Source organism: Mesoplodon densirostris, chromosome 9 (genome assembly GCF_025265405.1).
Source record: "Mesoplodon densirostris isolate mMesDen1 chromosome 9, mMesDen1 primary haplotype, whole genome shotgun sequence".
NCBI classification, from domain to species: Eukaryota; Metazoa; Chordata; class Mammalia; order Artiodactyla; family Ziphiidae; genus Mesoplodon; species Mesoplodon densirostris.
The window spans coordinates 54417199-54438813 of record NC_082669.1 but is presented as its reverse complement, the minus strand read 5'-3'; the positions used below and the strand labels follow the sequence as shown (position 1 = coordinate 54438813).

At 38.6% G+C, this 21615-nt stretch overlaps 1 pseudogene; it reads left to right on the top strand.

The window, feature by feature from the left end:
- The first annotated feature begins 1553 nt into the window (after positions 1 to 1553).
- LOC132496549 (U6 spliceosomal RNA) lies at positions 1554 to 1654 on the top strand (annotated as a pseudogene).
- Positions 1655 to 21615: the final 19961 nt, after the last annotated feature.

The following is a 21615-nucleotide window of genomic DNA, read 5'->3' as shown; positions in this document are numbered from 1 at the left end:
CTTCTAGTATACATTGTGCTGGTGATTCTAGCCAGTGCATTTAACCAAGAAAATGAAATAAAAGGCTTCAGAATTGGAAAGGAAGAAGTAAAACTGTTTCTTTTCACAGATTACATGATCTTGTATTTAGAAAATCCTAAGCAATCCACTAAAAACTATTATAAGTGATAAATTCAGAAAGATTACAGGTTATAATATTAATATACAAAAATCAATTGTAGATAGGGGTAGGGGATTAATAGGTACAAACTACTATGTATAAAATAAACTATAAGGATATATTGTACAGCAGAGGGAATATAGCCAATATTTTATAATAACTTTAAATGGAGCATAACCTATGAAAATTTTAAATCACCATGTTGTACACCTGAAACTAATATAACATTATAAATCAACTATACCTCATTTAAAAGGATTAATTGTAATTCTATACACTAGCAATGATTAATCTTAAAATGAAATGAAGAAAGTTATTTACAATAGCTTAAAAAATAATAAAATACGATAAATTTTACAAAAGAAGTGTAAAACTTATACTCCGCTGGCTATAAAGCATTGTTAAAAATAATTAATGAAGATGAAAATAAATGGAAAGACATTTTATGTGCATGTGTCAGAAGACAATGTTGGTAAAATGGCAATACTCCCCCAACTGATCTACAGATTCGATGTAATCCTTATCAACCTTACACTTGGTTTCTTTGCAAAAATTGAGAAGCTGATCATAAAACTCATATGGAGATTTGAGAAAACTAGAAGAGTCAAAATAATCTTGGAAAAGAAGAACAAAGTTGTAAGTTGAAGGACTTACACTTCCCAATTTCAAAACTTACTGTAAAGCTACAATAATCAAGACAGTGTGGCAGCGGCATAAGGACAGACATATAGATCAATGGAGTGGAATTAAGAGTCCAGAAATAAACCCTCCATTTATAGTCAATTGACTTTTGACAAAGGTACCAAAAAAAATTAAGTGGGGGAAAGAATAGTCTTTTCAATAAACAATACTGGGGCAACTGAATATCTGCACACACACACAAAAAAATGAAGTTGGACCTATACTTCACATCATATACAAAAACTAAGTAAAAGTGCATCATAGACCTAAATGTAAGAGCTAAAAATACAACACTCTTAGAAGAAAATGTGGGCATAGATCTGTAACCTTGGATTTGGCAATGATTTTTGAAATATAAAAACAAAAGTACAAGGAACAAAAGAAAAAAAATAGACTAATTTGACTTTATCAAAACTAAAACTTCTGTGCTGCAAGAAACATAATCAAAAAAGTGAAGAGACAGCCCACTGAATGGGAGAAAATATTTGCAAATCATAAATCTAATAAGGGACTTGCATCTATAATACATAAAGGACTCTTACAACTCAAAAATAAAAAGACAAATAATCTAATTTTAAAAATCACAAAGGGTCTGAATAGACATGTCACCAAAAAAGATATACAAATGGTAAATCAAAATCATACATAATGGGATACCACTTCATATATATATATATATATATATATATATATATAATAAAAATATGGGTAAGTTCTTGCTTGGGAGGCACATATACTAAAGTTGGAATGATACAGAGAAGATTAGCATTGCCCCTGTGCAAGGATGACACAAATTCATGAAGAGTAAGTATTGGAGAGAATGTGGAGAAATTAGAACCCTCATATACTGCTGTTAGGAATGTAAAATTGTATGCTTTGGAAAACAACCTGGAAATTCCTCAAAAGGTAAACATATAGTCACCCTATGACCCAGCAACTCCATTCCTACACCCAAGAAAACATATGTCCACCAAAAAATGTTGTCCATGAAAGATCAGAGCAGCATTCTTCATAATATCCAAAGGATAGAAGTAACCCAAATGCCCATCAACTGATGAATGGATAAATAATAAGTGGTATAGCCACACAATGGAATATTATTTGGCAATAAAAAGGAATAAAGTACTGACACATGCTACAAAAGAGATGAATCTTGAAAATATATTAAACTAAAGAAGCCATAAACAAAAGACCACATATTGTTTGATTGATATGAAATGTCCAGAATAGGCAAATCCATACAGACAGAAGTAAATCAGTGGTTATCTAGGTCTGGGAGTGTTTGGGAAGTGATACCTAAAGAGAACATGGTTTCTTTTGGAGTGATGAAAATGTTCTAAAATTTATTGTGCTGATGTTCACACAGCTCTGAGAATATACTAAAAACCATTGAATTGTACACTTTAAATGAGTGAATTATATTTTGATAAAACTGCTACAAAAAAGTTAATAATATATTAACTGTAGACTACACTCATTGAAGAAGAAATTAATGAATTGAAAGACAGACCTGAGAAAATCACTCTGAATGCAACACAGAAACATCAACAAACAGAGAACATGAAAGAGATACATTGTTTGAGAATCTCTGTCATATATCTTAGTGGAGTGCCAGAAAGAGAATATAAAGAATAAAGGAAAAGAAGATACTAAAAAAATTGATCATGGCTAAGTAGTTTCCATGACTTAAGATAGATCAAAAGCCCGAGTCTGAAGGAGCTCAGGGAGAAGGAGCAATTGCAGAATAGGCAAAAAGAAAACCTTAAATGCTGATCAACAGAAAAATCATATTGCTTATAAAGGAATGATATTTAGACTGACAAAACAATTCTGTTCAGTATCAGTGGGTGCCACAAAACAAAGAAATGTCTTTAAAGTGCTGAGAAAAAAATCAGCTTTTACCTAAAACTCTAACTACTTAGCCTACCATTGAAGAATTAAAATAGAAACATCCCAGACATCTAAAAAGTAATTTTTACTACACATAGCTCTTTGCTTTTGAACTACTGATTGATCTAATTCAGCAAGAAGGAAATTAAACCTGGAAGAAATCTATGGAGTCAAGAAGCAATAGTAAACAACAAAATTGTACATGTGCTGAATAAAATAAGAATGTCACCAAGCCCCATTCAACCATCTTATATTTCATATCAAGGTATCAGGCAATATGATCAAACTTGATATTGAACAGATTTGGGGTTTTAGGCTATATTGAGAATCTTTTTTTCTGGCTTGAAAATATTGAATTTTTTAAGATGGAACTGAGGTATACTTAACATGTTCCTCAGTGTGTGTGTGTGTGTGTGTGTGTGTGTGTGTGTATGTTTCAGGGAGACGCATGTCCAGTTTGCTAACAAGTCTTCCCTGTCTCCACTCAGGGAATTTGTGGTCAGCAGAAGACCAACTTATTGAAATGCAGGGATCAGAGCTGCCCCCATGGTTCTTCACCCACTCTCTCCCTTCTCCAGGTCTTGTACTTCACTCTTCTCACTCCCATTCCCTGTTCTCTACCCCTATTGGCAGTGACCCCTTCATTGATTGCTAGACACTGGGTGAGGAGCAAAAAAGCTGTTTAGTATATCCATGTGGTGAGACCATTTTGGCAATTAGTTACATCTAATCTAGAGTCACTGACAACTATTCAACCTGAATTTTTGCCTCTTTATATACAGCTTGAATATGAGATGAACCGGCCACTGTTGGCCAGACTTTGGAGAAGCAAGTCTCCTGTAAATTACACAATGTACCTAGCTCAGAGTCTCGGAGAATACATGGATCATTGCTCTTCTAAAATGAATGTGATGCTGCTAAGTGCTTTTTCAGACCATCCACCAATTCCCTTTTGGGAAAACCCACTCTATCAGAGTCCAAGCAGGGCCTCACTGGATGGTAACTGTTGGTACAGTGAAGTATTATTCCTGCCTCAATGACCTGACGTATTGCCTCAAGCTTCGTTCTCTTCTTCAGGTCATATTATTTACTTTTCCCTTTTATGTTGTGAGGGACTACTGCTTTCACAGCACACCGCATTCTGAGCACTGACGTCAATGATCCAGTGGCTTCCATGCAGTGGCAGAGATCAGCTCACAGTTCTATCACTCATCCACTTGCACAATCACAAACAGAAAGTCAAGCAGACCCCTTTCCGCACTTATGCTGTATTTATTCTTAGCACTCCACTGAGACTTGGCAACAACCAATGCAACTAGGAGATATTTTGTTTGTATTAGGTCAACAGTCATCTGAGATTTTCATCTATCTTGTTTGTTATGGAGCAACAATGTTCCAACATTCCATCCAAATCACAAGTGGCTTGGATAAATCCATCTTGATAAATGACATGGAGAGCTGAATCACTGGTGTTTATTTACTTTTGAACTTCACATTTAAATCATTCTTTATTAATAAAATGACATTGATGTGTGCCTACCAACGCTATTTTCTTTGTTAAGAAAATATGAATGCAAACTCTCAAAGAATCCCAGTTTCCCTAAACTATCCGGAGATGTGTAAATATGTAGCTGCTTAGAAAGGCCATTCTCACTGCTCTTATAATTTCGATTATTCTGAAGAAGGTGTTATTATTTTTTCAAATAATATATTAAGTTTAGTAGCTTTCTCTTTAAAGGAAGAGAATAGTTAGTGAAATGAGGTATACTCTGTAGCATGAAGTTAGGCTCTTCTTATTTAAGTTCCTGTGTAGATCTCTAACCATGCTTCGTATTTTGACTTTCACAAGTGTCTTCTCTTTAAAAATATAGGTTTCCTGGGCCTCCCTGGTGGCGCAGTGGTTGGGAGTCCGCCTGCCGATGCGGGGGATGCGGGTTCGTGCCCCGGTCTGGGAGGATCCCATATGCCGCGGAGCGGCTGGGCCCGTGGGCCGTGGCCGCTGGGCCTGTGCGTCCGGAGCCTGTGCTCCGCGGCGGGAGAGGCCACAGCAGTGAGAGGCCCGCATACCGCAAAAAGAAAAAAAATATATATATATATATATAGGTTTCCCATATCAGATATCCAGCCTCCTTCATAAGTTCTAGTGTCTTTGCAATATACCTCTCATTCTATCATCACATCACCCACCTCACTTTGTTGTGTAACACTTAATAATTTTCAACCTCTGGTATCTACTTTGGTCTTTACAACAATCTTGTGAGGTAGGGACACCAGATATTGTGTGCCTTTCCATTTTACCTCTGGTGTGAAATGTTTTTCTTCTTATAATTAGTGTAATTATAGTAAAATTAATTATGCTTTAAGAATTTTGCAATGCCCAGTGAAAACCAGGAGAAATGTTAAGGTGTTGTAAAAACAGACTCAGGAATTTCTAACTTAAGAGTCAGAGCCATCCTTTATGTACAGTGAAATACACCTAACTGAAATAAACCAAGCTAATGGGGAAAAGGGTGGCATCTAGTAAATGCCAAAAAAGCCTGGAGCTACACATAAAACAATGCCCTATTTAGCTTCTTGGCCTCTTCATGTTTTTCATGCATGCCTCTCAGGCCACATGTTGATCTTTAATTACATTTCCTTTCTTCTCCCCCCGACTCCACCCCCTCCCCAGGAATAGTGTGCCTTATTTTAAAAAAGTTTTACCTACATAACAATTTTAAGATATAGGTTGTGGAGGACTTTGAGTACTATATAAGTCAGGGCAAGTACCTGCTAGCTGCTTTAACAGTCAAACTTTAAAATCTCATTTACTTAACACAACAAAGAATTATTTCTTACTCTTGTCACAGTCAAGTGCTGGCCAGGCAAATTTTCTTTAGTGGTATCTCAGAGATCCAGCTGCTTCCATATTGCAATAACAGGAATGCAAGAATTCACACATGCTCTTAACTGCCTTGGACCCAGAGAAGCCTTGGGCATCATTTATCCTCATATTTCCATTGGCCAGAACTGGTTATGAGGTCTCAACTCAAGTACAATGCTGAGAAATGTAGAGGAACATATTGAGTATTTGGTGAGTGCTAACTATATTTCCTATGAATGTGCAGAATGATTTCGACTCATAGAAAATTAGAGTGGAAAAAGATTTTATGTTCTTTTTTTTTTTTTTTTTGCGGTACGCAGGCCTCTCACTGTTGTGGCCTCTCCCATTGCGGAGCACAGGCTCCGGACGCGCAGGCTCAGTGGCCATGGCTCACAGGCCTAGCCGCTCCGCGGCATGTGGGATCTTCCCAGACTGGGGCACAAACCTGTGTCCCCTGCATTGGCAGGCAGACTCTCAACCACTGCGCCACCAGGGAAGCCCCCCGGAAAAAGATTTTAGAGGACATCTAGTTTAATCTATTTCCTTATAGCATCAGAGGTTAGAGAGGTTGAATGACTTGGCCAAATGTGCACAAAGTGGCAGAGAGAGGAGTGATTATAATAAGTAGTCTTTACTAGGCTCTTATTATGTGCCAGGCACTATGTTAACACTTCTATGTGCCTTATCTCCCTGAACCTTCACACTGACCCTATGAGACAGACACTGTTCTTATCTTCATTTTAAAGATGAAAAATTAAAGCTTAGAGAAGGCAAGTAAAACATCTCAGGTCACGCAGTTAATAAACGGCAGAAGGCAGGTTCAAACCCAGTCTGCCTATCATCAAAATGCCAACATGTAGTCTATCACTTGATGGCCACTATTTTTGTTCTGATTTCCAAATCCTTCTTCTGATCATACCAACAGACTACATGGTTTGGGGGTTAAATATAGAAGTCCTCATTAAAGAATTATGCTACAGGAACTTTAAGACTGAAACTGCTCCAGTATCTCTGTTTGTCTAGAAGACACGTTGAAGTTTCTTGTGAGAGCAGGGAGAAAGCAATGCCATAAACATAGGCAAATTACACTAGAGTATCACGGTGAAACTTGCTCCTGGCTTTGAGTGAGGTTTTTCCATAAAGTATATGAGTATTTTCTGTCATGTGAGAAATAGCCAATACGTAAGAAACATTAACTTACACCTGCAGGGTAGTTGAATGGAGAAAACAGATGTTGCAACATCTGTTTAAGAAGCAAATACTAAATCAGATATCATGGTCATTTCTTGTGGTTCTTGTTCTTCTATATGACAGCAGTACTGGAAGTTTTACTCATAATTGTTCACATCTACCTATTTGAACAGGGAGTAGGCATCAAAGCCTAGAGTTTTCTTGGAAATGTTAGCTATTGTATCATCAATGCAAAATTCTTCATTTCTAGTGAAAAAGACAAAAATAGATTTATAAAATTGTTTCTCATTAAGATTAAATTACAATGTGTTTTACACAGTACCTGGAACAAAGTAAGCACTCAATAAATAGAATCTCTTGCTATTCTTCTCACTATTATTATTACTATTATACATCTTAGCCTGTAAATCACTACAGAACCAGTTTTTCCTCACTTTCAACCTTGATGTTATTGCAAAATTCTTTATACCAGTACGGAATGAAAATTTCACTGGTGGGGGTGGTTCTGACGTAGAATTACCCATTCTATTTATTTAACTGAAATGACTGCTTGTTTGATTGACTTCACCATATTGCCAGATTGCTTTAGATCCAGCTTGCAGTTGGATGCCACCAATAGGAAGGCATGCACCCACAAAGTTTCTAAAACATATGGACACAGGCCAGGTGAAACATGAGATAATTAACTGAGTATCATTCCAAACGAGTGTTTTGGAGGAAAAATAATTTTCTGTTATCTAGTCTTGATGAAGTCTCCTGGGGAAGGAAGCATGCTGTCCAGGAAGAATTAATCTAGTTGCCATCAGAAGAACTGGTAGGAGTCCCAACTCTTGTTACCAATTTGTTAAGTCTCTTACTTTCTTCAGAAGTGTCTGTTTTTTTTTTTTTTCTTTTCTACTGTTAAATGGGGTAGTTATTTTGAGAGTTTAATAAGATATATAAGGCCTAAAAAATTCCATATTCATATAAAACCCCACCACAGTATGATAAGTGAGGTCTAAAAATTCAGTTGTGTAAAATATAAAGTCATTTTATTGCATGATTAATGAAATGCAGGAAGTTCCAGGGTCCAAGTGTGCAATCCACACTACCCAGGGCCTGCTGAAGTTTGGTATTTTAAAGTTTCCTATTTAACTGGCCAGTTTGGGCCAAGAGAATATTTGGGATTCAGAGATCTGTTTTCCTTTCCCGGCTTTCCCCAAATGGTTTGAGATTGTTTACTATTTCCTCTTCTGGTGTCACTCATTTTTTTCTTCCCACCCAAATAAACTTTAGCTTTTCCTGATTAAGAAAGGGCTGATCAGAGGATGTAAGTCAGTGCCAGTCATGTGCCAGATTCACCTTATGGGGCGATTTTCACTGTATTCCGTTAGATTTAGAGAGGTTAAGTAAGTTACCCATGGTCAATGTGTAATGGAATGGAGAAAAGTTTGTTCTCCTATTTGTTCTTAGGGAAAGCACTGTGTTTACTTGAGGTAATAATTTGATATGCTGTAATTCATGCTGTGCATAAACTGAGAGGAGGAATTGGCATTGTTACTGAAGGGATGGTGTGGCTTGGCGACGGGGGAAGGGTGGAGAAAACGTAAAAATGAGAAAGCAAGAAAAGAGAGTTGGAGGAAAGGGACTGGCAGAACGCTGTGCTCAGAGCTCCTGGTAATCCCTGGATCTTCAATGTGTGTACAATATCCAAATGTGTACTTGAAGTCATTGGTATTCCTGTGGAAATTTGGGAAGGGGTTGAATTCCAAATCTGGGTTTCCACTAGGTTGATATGGGAAGAGCATAGATGAACACAGGCATTTAGGCCCCCTTCTGACATCCGAGCTGTTTGTGAAAGGTCCCAATACTACTTAATAAGATAATTACTCATGTCCACGTCATTAAAAATGTACACTAGAATCTCTGTGAAATGGTCTCAGTTAACATCAACTTTTGAATCTGGCTCCATATAATCTATAGAAAATCTTAATTTATGTCTTCTGTTTGATCTAATTCTAGAATATGGTTAAGTTTTAAGCCTTAGAGCTGAAAACACAACTTTTCCTTAAATCCTTTTAGATTAGAAACTAAGCCAGAATTCACAACTGTTTCCTTCACTGCACATCAAATAAGCAGGGCTCTGTTGAGTAGCATTTGAAACCCTTAGAATTCTTTCCATGAAATTGAAACTGCAGAGAATGCCATTTTATGGAAATAAATCCGTCCCATGGCCATTGCATGTAAATTTTCCACTTTGTTCTGAAGCCATAAAAGGAAAATTAGGGCTTCCCTGGTGGCGCAGTGGTTGGGAGTCCGCCTGCCGATGCAGGGGACGCAGGTTCGTGCCCCAGTCCGGGAGGATCCCGCATGCCGCAGAGTGGCTGGGCCCGTGAGCCATGACCGCTGAGCCTGTGTGTCCGGAGCCTGTGTTCCGCAACGGGAGAGGCCACGGCAGTGAGAGGCCCATGTACCGCAAAAAAACTATTTTCAGCTTTTCATCTACATATAGTTGATATACAGAAAAAAATCTTAGTTTAATAACATATTAAATATTTATTGTCTAGGTTATTAAAACATTCCCCAAGACCAGTGGTTCCTGCTTTGCCCAAATACCCCCTGTAAGATATCACACATTTTCACTGGTAACTGTGATTTCTCAAGCCAGGATGCTCCCTTAGGGATTGGGGCAGGCAGGGGAAGAAATGTGTCCATTTTTAAGAAATATGTGAAGAGCAGATCAGAATTTTCAGGGCTCTGTGTACAATTAGGAAGAGCTCCTTCTACCCATCTTGAGAATCTGACTGTTATGGGTTGAACTGTGTCCTCCTAAATTCATCTGTGGAAGTCCTGACATCCCCATTACTTCAGAATGTGACCTTATTTGGAGATACAGCCTTTAAAGAGGTAATCAAGCTAAAGGGGGTCTTTAGGGTGAATCCTAATCCAATATGACTGGTATCCTTATGAAAAGGAAAAATTAGAAGACAAATAGAAAACAATGTAAAGATATAGGGAGAAAAACATGTGAACATGAAGATGGCCACCTATAAGCCAAGGAGTGATGTCTGGAATTGTCTTCATTCACAGCCCTCAGAAGGAACCAACTCTGCCAATATCTTGATTTTGAACCTCCAGTCTCTCAAACTGTGAGACAATAAATTTCTGTTGTTTAAGCCCCCTAGTCTATGGTGCTTGTTAAGGCAGCCTCAGCAAACTAATACACTGACTTTCCATCACTGAGAAAAACAAGAGTACAAAGCTCAGTATGTTTCAGTAATCATAGCCCTGAGAGTAGGAAACTGGTAGAAGGTAAATCATGAATTTTGTCCTAGGTGACTATGGTCCAGTGGGTAGACTTTACTAGGACTAGAGGTAAGAAAGCAATTGACTCTCTTATGCTTTTCTTTTACTCAAACCATTCATTTTTATTGCAGAATAATACAGTTGCAATATTCTGTCACTCCAATTCTGGTATTTTTCCTTACAATTTTTTTTTTTTTTTCCGGTACGTGGGCCTCTCACTGTTGTTGCCTCTCCTGTTGCGGAGCACAGGCTCCGGACGCGCAGGCTCAGCGGCCATGGCTCAGGGGCCCAGCCGCTCCGCGGCACATGGGATCTTCCCGGACCGGGGCACGAACCCGTGTCCCCTGCATCGGCAGGCGGACTCTCAACCACTGCGCCACCAGGGAAGCCCCCAATTTTTATTTATTGAGAATTTATAAGAGGAAAATCATTCCAAATCCCCCACCTTAATAAATCAGTGCTCCAATTTTTGTGTTTAATCTTTGTTTTGATCTAGATGTGTACTTAATTTCACAAAGATTTAATCATGGCATAGAAGCAATTTTGTAGTTTCATTTTCCCCTTTATCAATAATTCTCAACCATGCGCAGTTTTTCCATACCCTACCCACAGCCTGGGACTTTAGGCAATGTCTAGAGACATTTTTGGTTGGCAGCTGGGGTGGTGGTGCTACGGGCATCTAGTGAGTAGAGACCAGTGATGCTGCTGAACGTCTTACAGGGCACAAAATAGCCCCCACCCGCAACAACAATGATCTGGCCCAAAATGCCAGTAGCACTGAGGTTGAGAAAACTTGCCTTCTAACAAAATATCATAAATGTTTTCCATGTTGTTGCTACATGGTCTTCATAATCTTAACGTTTATGGTTGCAAAATATTTCATTCAACTGGTAGATTATAATATATTTAACCAATAAACATGTAATGTTTCTAACTTTTCACTATTATAAATAATGGTGCAAGTATCTCTTTATTTATATAGCTTTTTAGATGGTATTGAAGAAAAATTCCAGAAGTGGAATTTAGATTAAAGGCTATGAATACTCCAAATATCAATTATTTCACTTATTACTGAGAAACTGCTATAAATTTCATATATAAGTATGTGTGTGTGTATATATATGTGTGTGTGTGTGTATGTGTATATGTGTGTGTGTGTGTGTGTGTGTGTGTGTGTGTATATATATATATATATATATATATATATATATATATATATATATATATATATATATGGGCTTTCCTTTCTAGGAAAACACTTTTGTTTTCCTCATTTCTGAGCTGCCTCAAGACTTCCACAGCTATGGTCCAGGATTGGTCTTAACTCTTTTTCACACCTAAAGAAGGAGTAAGCTTATAAAAATTTGTGTTTCCTAAGACCATTAATTGCTCATTACTTCATTTTAGAGGTCAGCTTAGCCTACTTTCCATTGATTCAATCTTGTAATCATCACTTCTTGTTGGCTCAGAGTAGCCTTTCTCAAAATGGAACCACATAACATCTACTGGTTTCCTGTGCTCTTCCTACCTCACTCATCCAAAGTCAAGTCAAATTATCAGAAGATATCACAGACTAATTTCTTAAAGGGGCTTCTCCCTTATCCTTTGGAATAATGTAAAAGTCATTTTACATTACAAGAGAATAAGACAAGTTATTAAGAATTAAAACTCTTAAGTGAAATCATATGGTATTTGTCTTTGTCTGACTTATTTCACTTAGCATAAGACTCCCTAGCTCAGTCCATGTTGTTACAAGTGGCAATATTTCATTTTTTATGGCTGCGTTTTACATATATATATACATCTTATTTATCCATTCATCTATCGATGGACACTTAGGTTGCTTCCATATCTTGGTTATTGTAAATAATGTTGCAGTGAACATAGAGGTGCATGTATCTTTTTAAATTAGTGTCTTCATTTTCTTTGGATAAATATCCAGGAGTGGAATTACTGAGTCATATGGTAGATCTATTTTTAATTTTTAAAGAAACCATCATACTATTTTCCATAGTGGCTGCAATGCCCAAGTGATTGGAGAGGAGTCTTTAATAGCATGAGTAAAGGATGAAGGTCTTCATTTGCCATGACCAGAGGCAGGGGATGGGGGGATGGGGAATTGGACAAAAGTAGTCAAAAGGTACAAACTTCCAGTTGCAAGATAAGTATATACTACCGATGTAATATATAACGTGATAGATATAATTAACACTGCTGTATGTTACATATGAAAGTTAAGAGAGAAAATCCTGAGTGCGCATCACAAGGAAAAAATTTTTTTTCTTTTATTTTGTATCTATATGAGATGATGAATGTTCACTAAACTTATTGTGGTCATCATTTCATGCTATAAAGTCAAATCATTATGCTGTACACAAACTTACACAGTGCTATATGTCAATCATATCTCAATAAAAATAAAAGGAAAAAATTAAGAAAAAAGAGCAAAGATAAAACAAATGGTTAAAGATGATAAAGGGTGATTTTTTTTTTGTGACCCTGAGAAACAAACCACCACTTCACTCCCTATCCCCACTGCAGACGCTCTTAGTAGGTGAAAGATTGTGATGGCCAGCTCTCCAAGCAGGTGGTATCAGAACCACATTGAAAAATGTATCCTTCTCAGTGCAGCAGTGGAATGGGAATGGAGACAGCTGCTGAATGATGAACATGAGAATGAACGAAGGTGAAGTGATAAAACAGGTACGAAGAAACTTGCCTTCGCTGGCCAGAAAAGAAGGGGCAATATTCTAATATTAAGACTTGGAATTGGAATGCTACAAATACTACTTACCTATTTATGTTGCCCTCATCACAACTGACTACTGAGGTATATCATAATTACTTACTTTTGACCCTCCAACTCCCATTTCCATGAACTCCCAGATACCAGGCAGCAACAGCAGAGAACAAATCCCAAGTCTTGATTGTCCTGAGGCATCTCAGATCTTCCTTTCTGATTTAAAGCATGAGGACAGGACATGGATTAACAGCCAGAATTTCCAGGAGGGCAGGGACAGTTCTGGTAAACTTAACATCAGGTTCTATCAAAACAATCTTATATAATCCATAAAAACAAGCGCCAAGTATAAAAATATGTCAACATACTCTATAGGAATAAATGTTAAGCCAGATCTAAAGTAAAATTAAAAGAGAAGTAGAAAGTTCTGTTACTTTAAATTGTCAGAGACAAAACCAAGTGCAAATATTTCAAACATCTGTAAATTATTTTTAATGCAAATGAAACTAATTAGTGTGTGATTATAAATTAATCCACATGACAGTATTTTATGTCAGGCAATGAAGAGGTGTAAAGGACAATTTGTCATACCATATGTTTACATCCTTTCTGGACTTCTTGAGGGAGAAACTATAAAAGAAGAATAACAAAATAAATATCAAGTTATTTTATTTATAAAGCTCACTATTGTTTCACCTGTTAAGGTATAGTTTGCTTAGCCTGGTTTTCTCCTCAAAAAATGAGGGCATGTAAGTAGGTAGTTCATTTTGGAAAGTGGTCCCAAGAAATAGGAGCAGAGGGCAATGGAGAATAAAGGAGGAAAGGAGGGAGAGCTAGCGTAAGTGTGTGTTCTTGAGTTGGTCACTGCTGTGGGCAAGTGAGACTGACAAGCAGTGTAGACTCTGCCTCAGAGTGGACCACCAAGAGGTTGGAAAAGGGGGGCACTTGGCACTCATCCACTGGCTTGCATTCCCCACTGGTCAAGAGTTGCCCTATGAGTATTAACTCCCCCTGTGCTTCCAGGCTGCACATGTGAGGGAGTGTGACAGATTCCCAAAGGGTCATTCAAGGTGGTGGCAGAAAAGCCATAGGTGAGAAAGTAACAGGTAAGTGGTGAAGCTAATATGAGGTGCTATCAGGAAACACCTGTGTACAAAGGCACTGGCTGCAGCAATGCCTGTAGTAAAAGGTGAGCTGAGAGGAAGAAACAGGGCACAGGAAGAATTCATTACATCTCACATGCCAGTTCTGATTCACTCAAAGTGGCTGCCGGGAGTCTGGTATTGAGAAGAATCTGGAAACTGATTCTGGACTTAGCAGCAAAGAACTCAATGTCTGTGAGGTGGGAGTTAACGGCATTTCTTAAGTTCATCCTCATGTTATGTCACCTGGATGTGGAGAGTCGTAACTATCTCCTTGCTTCCATCTTTGAAAGGAATGAAGGGAAGGGGCACTTTGGCTAACGGAGCAGCCAGAAGCCGACACGATTCAGCTCTGAGTTCTCCCCTTCATAGGGATATCACCACAAGGTGTGAAACAGAAGAAGTTTCTTTTGTCAGTGTCCAACAAAACAAGTCTTTCATGAGTTGGATTGGAAGAGAATAACCAATTCCTTTGGATTAGTTTGCTTTTGATTGAAGAAAGTAAACCATAAGAAGCATGTCAATGAGTGTTTTCCACATAGGAAAGTGAAACAATATTGACTTTATAAAGAGAAAAAAGAGATTTGTGTGTTATACATAATTCATAGATCTCTGAGTCTTCCAGTATTCTGGGTACATGTCTTACTTCAGCTACATACCCTTGCCATGTAGCTTTGGGAAGCTCAGCTCCTTCTTTAATACTCGTGAGGCTCCTGGGGTGGGAGAAGTGTATATTCTTCTGGTTGCTGGTTGTCATCTGTCCCTCAGAATTCCTTCTTCTGGCCTTGCCTTAGCCACCCATGCATGTTTTGTCACCACGCTTGCTGCCTGATCTCTCCCTTCTTCCTCTTTGCTCCAAATGTGCATAAGCCACCTTCTTCATTCCTCAAGGCAGCTCTACAACACAGCTGCTATTATCACAGGATTTTAATAAAGATTTGGGGATAATAGAAGGATCCCAGCACAGATGAAGAAGCTAACTGAATGGCTGACTTCACCATTCCTAAAGAACTCGGCCAATCCCTACACAGGGGAGTCTCTCAGGGCCATTTTCTCTTTAGCCGCAAATGCCTCAGGTTGCTGGGGTCTGCAATTTTCCGTCTTCCCACTTCCTCATGTTTCCTGGGGTTCCTAATACTTCCTTCCCCTCTAGTTGCCAAGGGCAAGTCAGGAATCTCTGTAATGTTATAATGCAACACAGTTTAGCTCCTGCTTATTCTCAGTTTCTTTCTTCCAGACTAGCCCACAAGCAGTTTTTTTAACAGAATGACACTAAGACCCAGAAACAAGTCTTCCCAAATAAAAGTGGTAAATCCTGCTACTCATTCAGAACACAGCTCCAGTGTGTTCACTTTTTTTTTTAAAAAAAGGCAATTTTATTTTCCTCATATATAAACAAAAGTCCAATTCTTTAAAATAGGCTTGGAGCTAGTTTAAGTTTGAAACCCAAGGAGTATTCCAGAGAAATGTCAGGACTTTGGATGGCCACAGAGGCTGAGCCTGGTGCAGATAGATTTTTTAATGGAAGAGTTTAAGTTTAAACTTAAATTTTTTAGATAGATTTTTTATAGATAGGTAGATTTTTAATTTTTTATAGATAGATTTTTTAATGGAAGAGTTTAACATAAGTTTAAAAAAATTATGTTTTTTAAAACATAAGTTTAATATTTAAACTTAAGTCCAAGCCAGACCAAAGGAAGGACAAAAGGATTTTCCCCCCAAGGTACTAGAGAGAAACAAACACCAGAATTTACAATTATGATAACTTTACTTACAGGCTTCCCTGGCACAGTGGTTAAGAATCCGCCTGCCAATGCAGTGGACATAGGTTCAAACCCTGGTCCGGGAAGATCCCACATGTCACAGAGCAACTAAGCCTGTGCACCACAACTACTGAGCCTGTACTCTAGAGCCCGTGAGCCACAACTACTGAGCCCGCGTGCCACAACTACTGAAGCCCGCGCACCTAGAGCCTGTGCTCCACAACAAGAGAAGCCACCACAATGAGAAGCCTGTGCACCACAACCAAGAGTAGCCACCGCTCACCACAACTAGAGAAAGCCCGCATGCAGCAACAAAGACCCAATGCAGCCATAAATAAATAAATAAATAGATTAATTAATTTTTAAAAAAATTTGTGGCTTAGAGATGTCGTATTTGGTGAAATAAATAGACATTTTAGAATACATTGAATATTTAGTCAGGTAAAAGAAAGGGTGAATAGAAGAACCACAGAGCAGTATTATTAATTAAAAGTCTTGAGATGTACACTAAGACATTAAACTTTTCACACTGGGATTAGAAAATCTAGTTATTTCCCCGAGAGTTTGTGCCCCACTCTAACTGGAGATGGAATAAACCCCCTGGTGTGGGAGGTAGAACTTGAGGGGATTTATTTCAAGTTCGAGGGCATTTGGAAAAAGCAGACCTTTGTTATTAATGCTCAAAAGCATCCAGGTGATTTTTGGGGGGGCGGGGTGTGGGCAATGCTGATGATTAAGTAAAGCGATTACAAATGGTAGAGGAAAGAACTACCGGTCCTACCAAACGTAAAATCAAAGCACTCTTTGGTGCCCTGAGTAGGGAATCACATTTAAGCCAAGAAGTAAACTGCAACTCAAACCACAATGAATGTGTTGAAATTAAAGCTCTAGAGTAAACCTAAGCAGCTGAAAGCACATTGTTACCATGTTAGAACATTTCTAAGGTCCTCAGTGAGAGGAAACTAGGGAAGAAAAACGATCTTGAAAGTTATTCTGAAATTGGATTAGTGCCCCATTCAAGAAATACAATTATATTCCCTTCAAAATGATTTTCCAAGTCAACAATACTTATAGAACTCTTCATAGTACCTTGAGATGACACACTCTTTTGTACAGAGTTCTTTCAGGAAATTGATCTTTATTCTTTTTTTTTTTTTTTTTTTTTTTTTGCGGTACGCGGGCCTCTCACTGTTGTGGCCTCTCCCGTTGCGGAGCACAGGCTCCGGACGCACAGGCTCAGCGGCCATGGCTCACGGGCCCAGCCGCTCCGTGGCACGTGGGATCTTCCCAGACCGGGGCACGAACCCGTGTCCCCTGCATCGGCAGGCGGACTCTCAACCACTGCGCCACCAGGGAAGCCCTGATCTTTATTCTTTAAAGACCAAACTTGCATCCAGCATAGCCTGGAACTCAGGGGCGGACATCTTTGTGCATAACATTTTGCTCTGTCTTTCCTGAGAACTAGCAGAGAACTGGCTCAAGCTAAAGAGTGTGGGTTTGGGACTGGGGCATGCCATGAACCTCAACTCCACTGTGAGCCCTTATTGCCAATTCCTGCCATTCTGAAAATGGGGTGTGCTTGGCTCCTTGCAGATAAAACCCCTTCATCTTTAGGACTTGTAGACATTTGCACAGTGGTGTCAAACAAATTCTGTGACTTTGATTGTTCCCATCCACATGTTATTTCTCAAGCCCCCACATCCTATAAAATGTCATTTGTAGAAACCTTTACCAGCACAGTTTTTGAAACCAGCTTTCCATCCTAATGCCTAGGACTCTGCCTGGATGGTGTTCTGGTATTCTGGATGGTGTGGCTGGCCAGCATCTAGGTTTTGTCCAGTATGCTGCCACACAGAACTTTTCCCTTTGCTCTACATACTGTAGCCCCAGGTTAAGCAATGCTCCATCCCCCTGCCAGCATGAATTCCCCAGACATTACCCCAGGTCAGCCCAGAGCTCCTAAGCATTCCTTTCGCAGAGGAGAAAATGATTACTTTATCCTGGTTGGAACATTTAAGAAGCCAAAGCCAACTCTGCATCTGTCAGCCTTACGCTGATCTTGTGGCCTCTAGCTTTGAATATGTGATTAATGCTTTGACTTATGCCACAGGTTTTTGACTTATGCTACCATCTAAGTCCCCATATTATATGACTCTCAGCTACATCTGGATCAGAGTTTTTATTTTGATTACCCATCTGCTACTCAGTTTTCTCTGGGACTGACTGGCAGTACTGCTTCTTCCCACCCTTCTTTCCAGTGAATCGACATGTGTCCTCGGGTGGAAGTCTCCATGTCTGAGTCACTAATGCCCACTTCCTCCTTACTCTACCATAGCCAGCCCCATGTCGCGCGCTCTCTCTGTTCTAGCCATCTCTGATTTTGCTTTTTAAAATAGCAAATCCACATCCAGTAACAATTATATTATGTAAGCTATGTTGAACACTTCTGAAGTGTCAATACTGGGCTTATTATCTCTAAGTCTCACGATATCCCCAAGGTAGGTCTCATTACCCTATTTTATCAATGAGAAAAATGAGTCTTGGAAAGCATACAACCAGAAGGTGGTGAAGCTGGAATCAGGCTGGGTGGGGTCTGGGATCAAAACCAGAGCACCTCCATCTTACCAAGCTGCCTTCCTTTGAAAAGAGCAGTATATTATCTTTAATCATCACCAATATTATTAACTCTGTTTACAGGTGAGTATATAGAGACTTAGGCACACCGTGAGTGAGGAATCCAATATGTGAGTCAAATTTGACTCTCAAAACTTTGCTCTTTCCACTACAAGATGCTGTCTTTCATAATGGCACTTACTACCTTGTAAGTTATATACTGGCTTTATAAACACTCAAATTTCAGCCTGCAACCAGTTTAAGTGCCCCTCTAATAAAGTCTCTTGTTATTGCATCTGAAACATGGCTTAGACGACCACCTTCTTCCCTTCTGTTTCTCTACCTCCTTCTCAGCTTCCCCCTCCACTTGTCCTTGGAATTATTCATTTTTCCATCTTTTCGACAGGCATAGATTGTCCCTGAGGATGCTTACAGAACTTGAAATATCAGCCAGAATGCCAGCTTTAAATTACAGTGAGGAATGGAGCTATCAAGCTCTCTGGTGACTAATGTTTGTTGATCAGTACCCTCTCTCCCTGTGGGCAAATCTATGTGGGATGTTAAATTTGTAATTGGGATATGGGTTAACAAAATAAGAATTGGAACAAGAGAACTTAGCTGAGGTGACTGAGTGTGATAGGCTACAGTGGTTCAATGCATCCATTTCTGCATTTGGAACTTTGCTGTCACTTGCCTGTCACTGGGCTGGTTGAATCCTTGGACCAGGGCACTGACTCTCTTGGACGGTTCTACTGTAGAGTGTTGAAAAGTTGTTATTGTGCTTGATATACTAAACAATTTATTTATTATTTTTTTTTGGCGGTACGCAGGCCTCTCACTGTTGTGGCCTCTCCCGTTGCGGAGCACAGGCTCCGGACACGCAGGCTCAGCAGCCATGGCTCACAGGCCCAGCCTCTCCGCGGCATGTGGGATCTTCCCGGACCGGGGAACGAACCTGTGTCCCCTGCATCGGCAGGCGGACTCTCAACCACTGTGCCACCAGGGAAGCCCTAAACAATTTTTAAGAATTTTAAAACTGAGATGTTCCATAAATACAAAAATATTTATGGAATATGTGTAAAGTGTAAAGAACAAATACGGTGAAAATCCACTTATCCACTGTCCAGGCAAGAAACAGAACATGACCAAGAATGTTGAAGTTTCTTGTGTGTTCCTTTCTCTTCTGTGTCCCATTTCCTTTCTCAAATAACGATGACCCAGCATTTATGCTTATAATTTGATTTCTTTTCATAATAGCATTACTTTTTCCTTGAATTTCTAAACAACAGATTGGCTTTAAATGAATGGAATCACGCAATATGTATTTTTTATCAAATTTTTTAAAAATTCATGTTGTTTTATATAGCAGAAATCCATTAAATTTCTAGTCCATAGTAGTAATTCATTGCAATAACACACAACTTATTTATCTATTCTATTGTTGATAGGCATTTGGGTTGCTCAGAGTTTGTTGAAATAATAAATAGTACTACCAGGTACATTTTAGGGTATTTCTCTTGGCAAGTATGTGCATGGATTTCCAGGAGTGGAATTCCTGGGTCATGGGGTATGCACATTTTCAATTTTATTAGAATATAAATTGTGTTCAAAAGTGGATGTAGCCGCTATTGGCACTTCTATCAGCTGTATAAAATCCATCTTTTTCCCACATCCTCACAAGCGTGTAATGTTGCTAGACTTTAATTTCCATTGTGGGTGTGATATTTTATCTCACTGTAGTTTGAATTTACACTTCATTTCTAATAAAGTTGAGCATCTTTTCTCATGTTTATTTCCATTTATGATTATTAATCTGTGAGTTCTTGTTCAAAATGTTGCCCTTTTTTTAAATTGTTCTCTTTCTTGTTAATTGATTTGTAAGAGGTTTTTTGGTTTACATTTTTTTTTAAATATATTTTGGTGATTAATCTTTTGTGGGTTTTGTGTGTCAAAAAATCATTTTTCCCAGTTTGTGTATTTTCTTTTAATTATTTTTATATCTTTTGAATAAAACAATAGAATTTGTTTTCCTTTATGGTTTGTGTGTTTTAAGAAATCCTTCCCCATTTGGAGGTCATAAAAACACTATACTCTGTTGTTAGCTTTGCCTTTCTCATCTAAGACTAGTTTAATGGAACTGGTTTTTGAATATAGTGTACGAGAGGGATAGAATTTTATTTTTTCACGTGTGGATACCCAAGTGTGCTAAGATAATTTATTGAAAAGTACATTCTTTCTCTAATGACCTGCTACACACCTTCTGTCATATATTAAAGATCCATATACTAGTAAACCTGTTTAAAACTTTCTATTCTGTTTCATTTGACTGTTCCATAATAAGACCCTCTGTCTTAATTATCATGGCTTTATAATAATTCTAAGTATGTGATAAAATAAGTACCTTTTCTTCTTTTTCTTCTTGGCCCTTTGCTCTTCCCTATAAATTTTAAAATGGACTTGTCAAGTACAGCAAAATGCCTGTTGGGATTTTAATAGGAATATCATCAAAATCACTAACCAGTTTGAGAATAATTAGTGTTTCTATGGCATCAAGGCTTTTCATCCATGTACATGATGTATATATCTATGTTTACTTAGGTTTTCTTTGTCTTTCAGTAGAGTTTTATAATTTTCTTCATAAAGTTCTTGAACAATTTTGTTATATTTATTACTAGATATTTTATAATTTTGATGTAGATATATTTTAAAATTTTCATTTATGCTTGTTGAAATTTATTTTTGCATATTGAGTTTTAAATTTTGTAACTGTGCTAAATTATCGTATTAATTTTAGTAATTTATCTGTAGTTTCTTTTAGGTTTCTAACATACAGATTATATCCACAAATTTAAAATGACAGTTTCGTTTCTTTCTTTCCAATTCTCATACCTTTTTTTTTTTTTTTCTTTTTGCTGTATGCGGGCCTCTCACTGTTGTGGCCTCTCCCGTTGCGGAGCACAGGCTCCGGATGCGCAGGCCCAGCGGCCATGGCTCACGGGCCCAGCCGCTCCGCGGCATATGGGATCCTCCCAGACCGGGGCACGAACCCGTATCCCCTGCATCGGCAGGCGGACTCTTAACCACTGCGCCACCAGGGAGGCCCCCCCTTTTTTTTTTTTAATTTAGTTATTTCATTTATTTGTTTTTGGCCATGTTAGGTCTTTGTTGCAGCGCGTGGGCTTTCTCTTGCTGTGGTGAGCAGGGGCCACTCTTCATTGCAGTGCACGGGCTTCTCATTGCGGTGGCTTCTCTTGTTGCGGAGCACAGGCTCTAGGCACGTGGGCTTC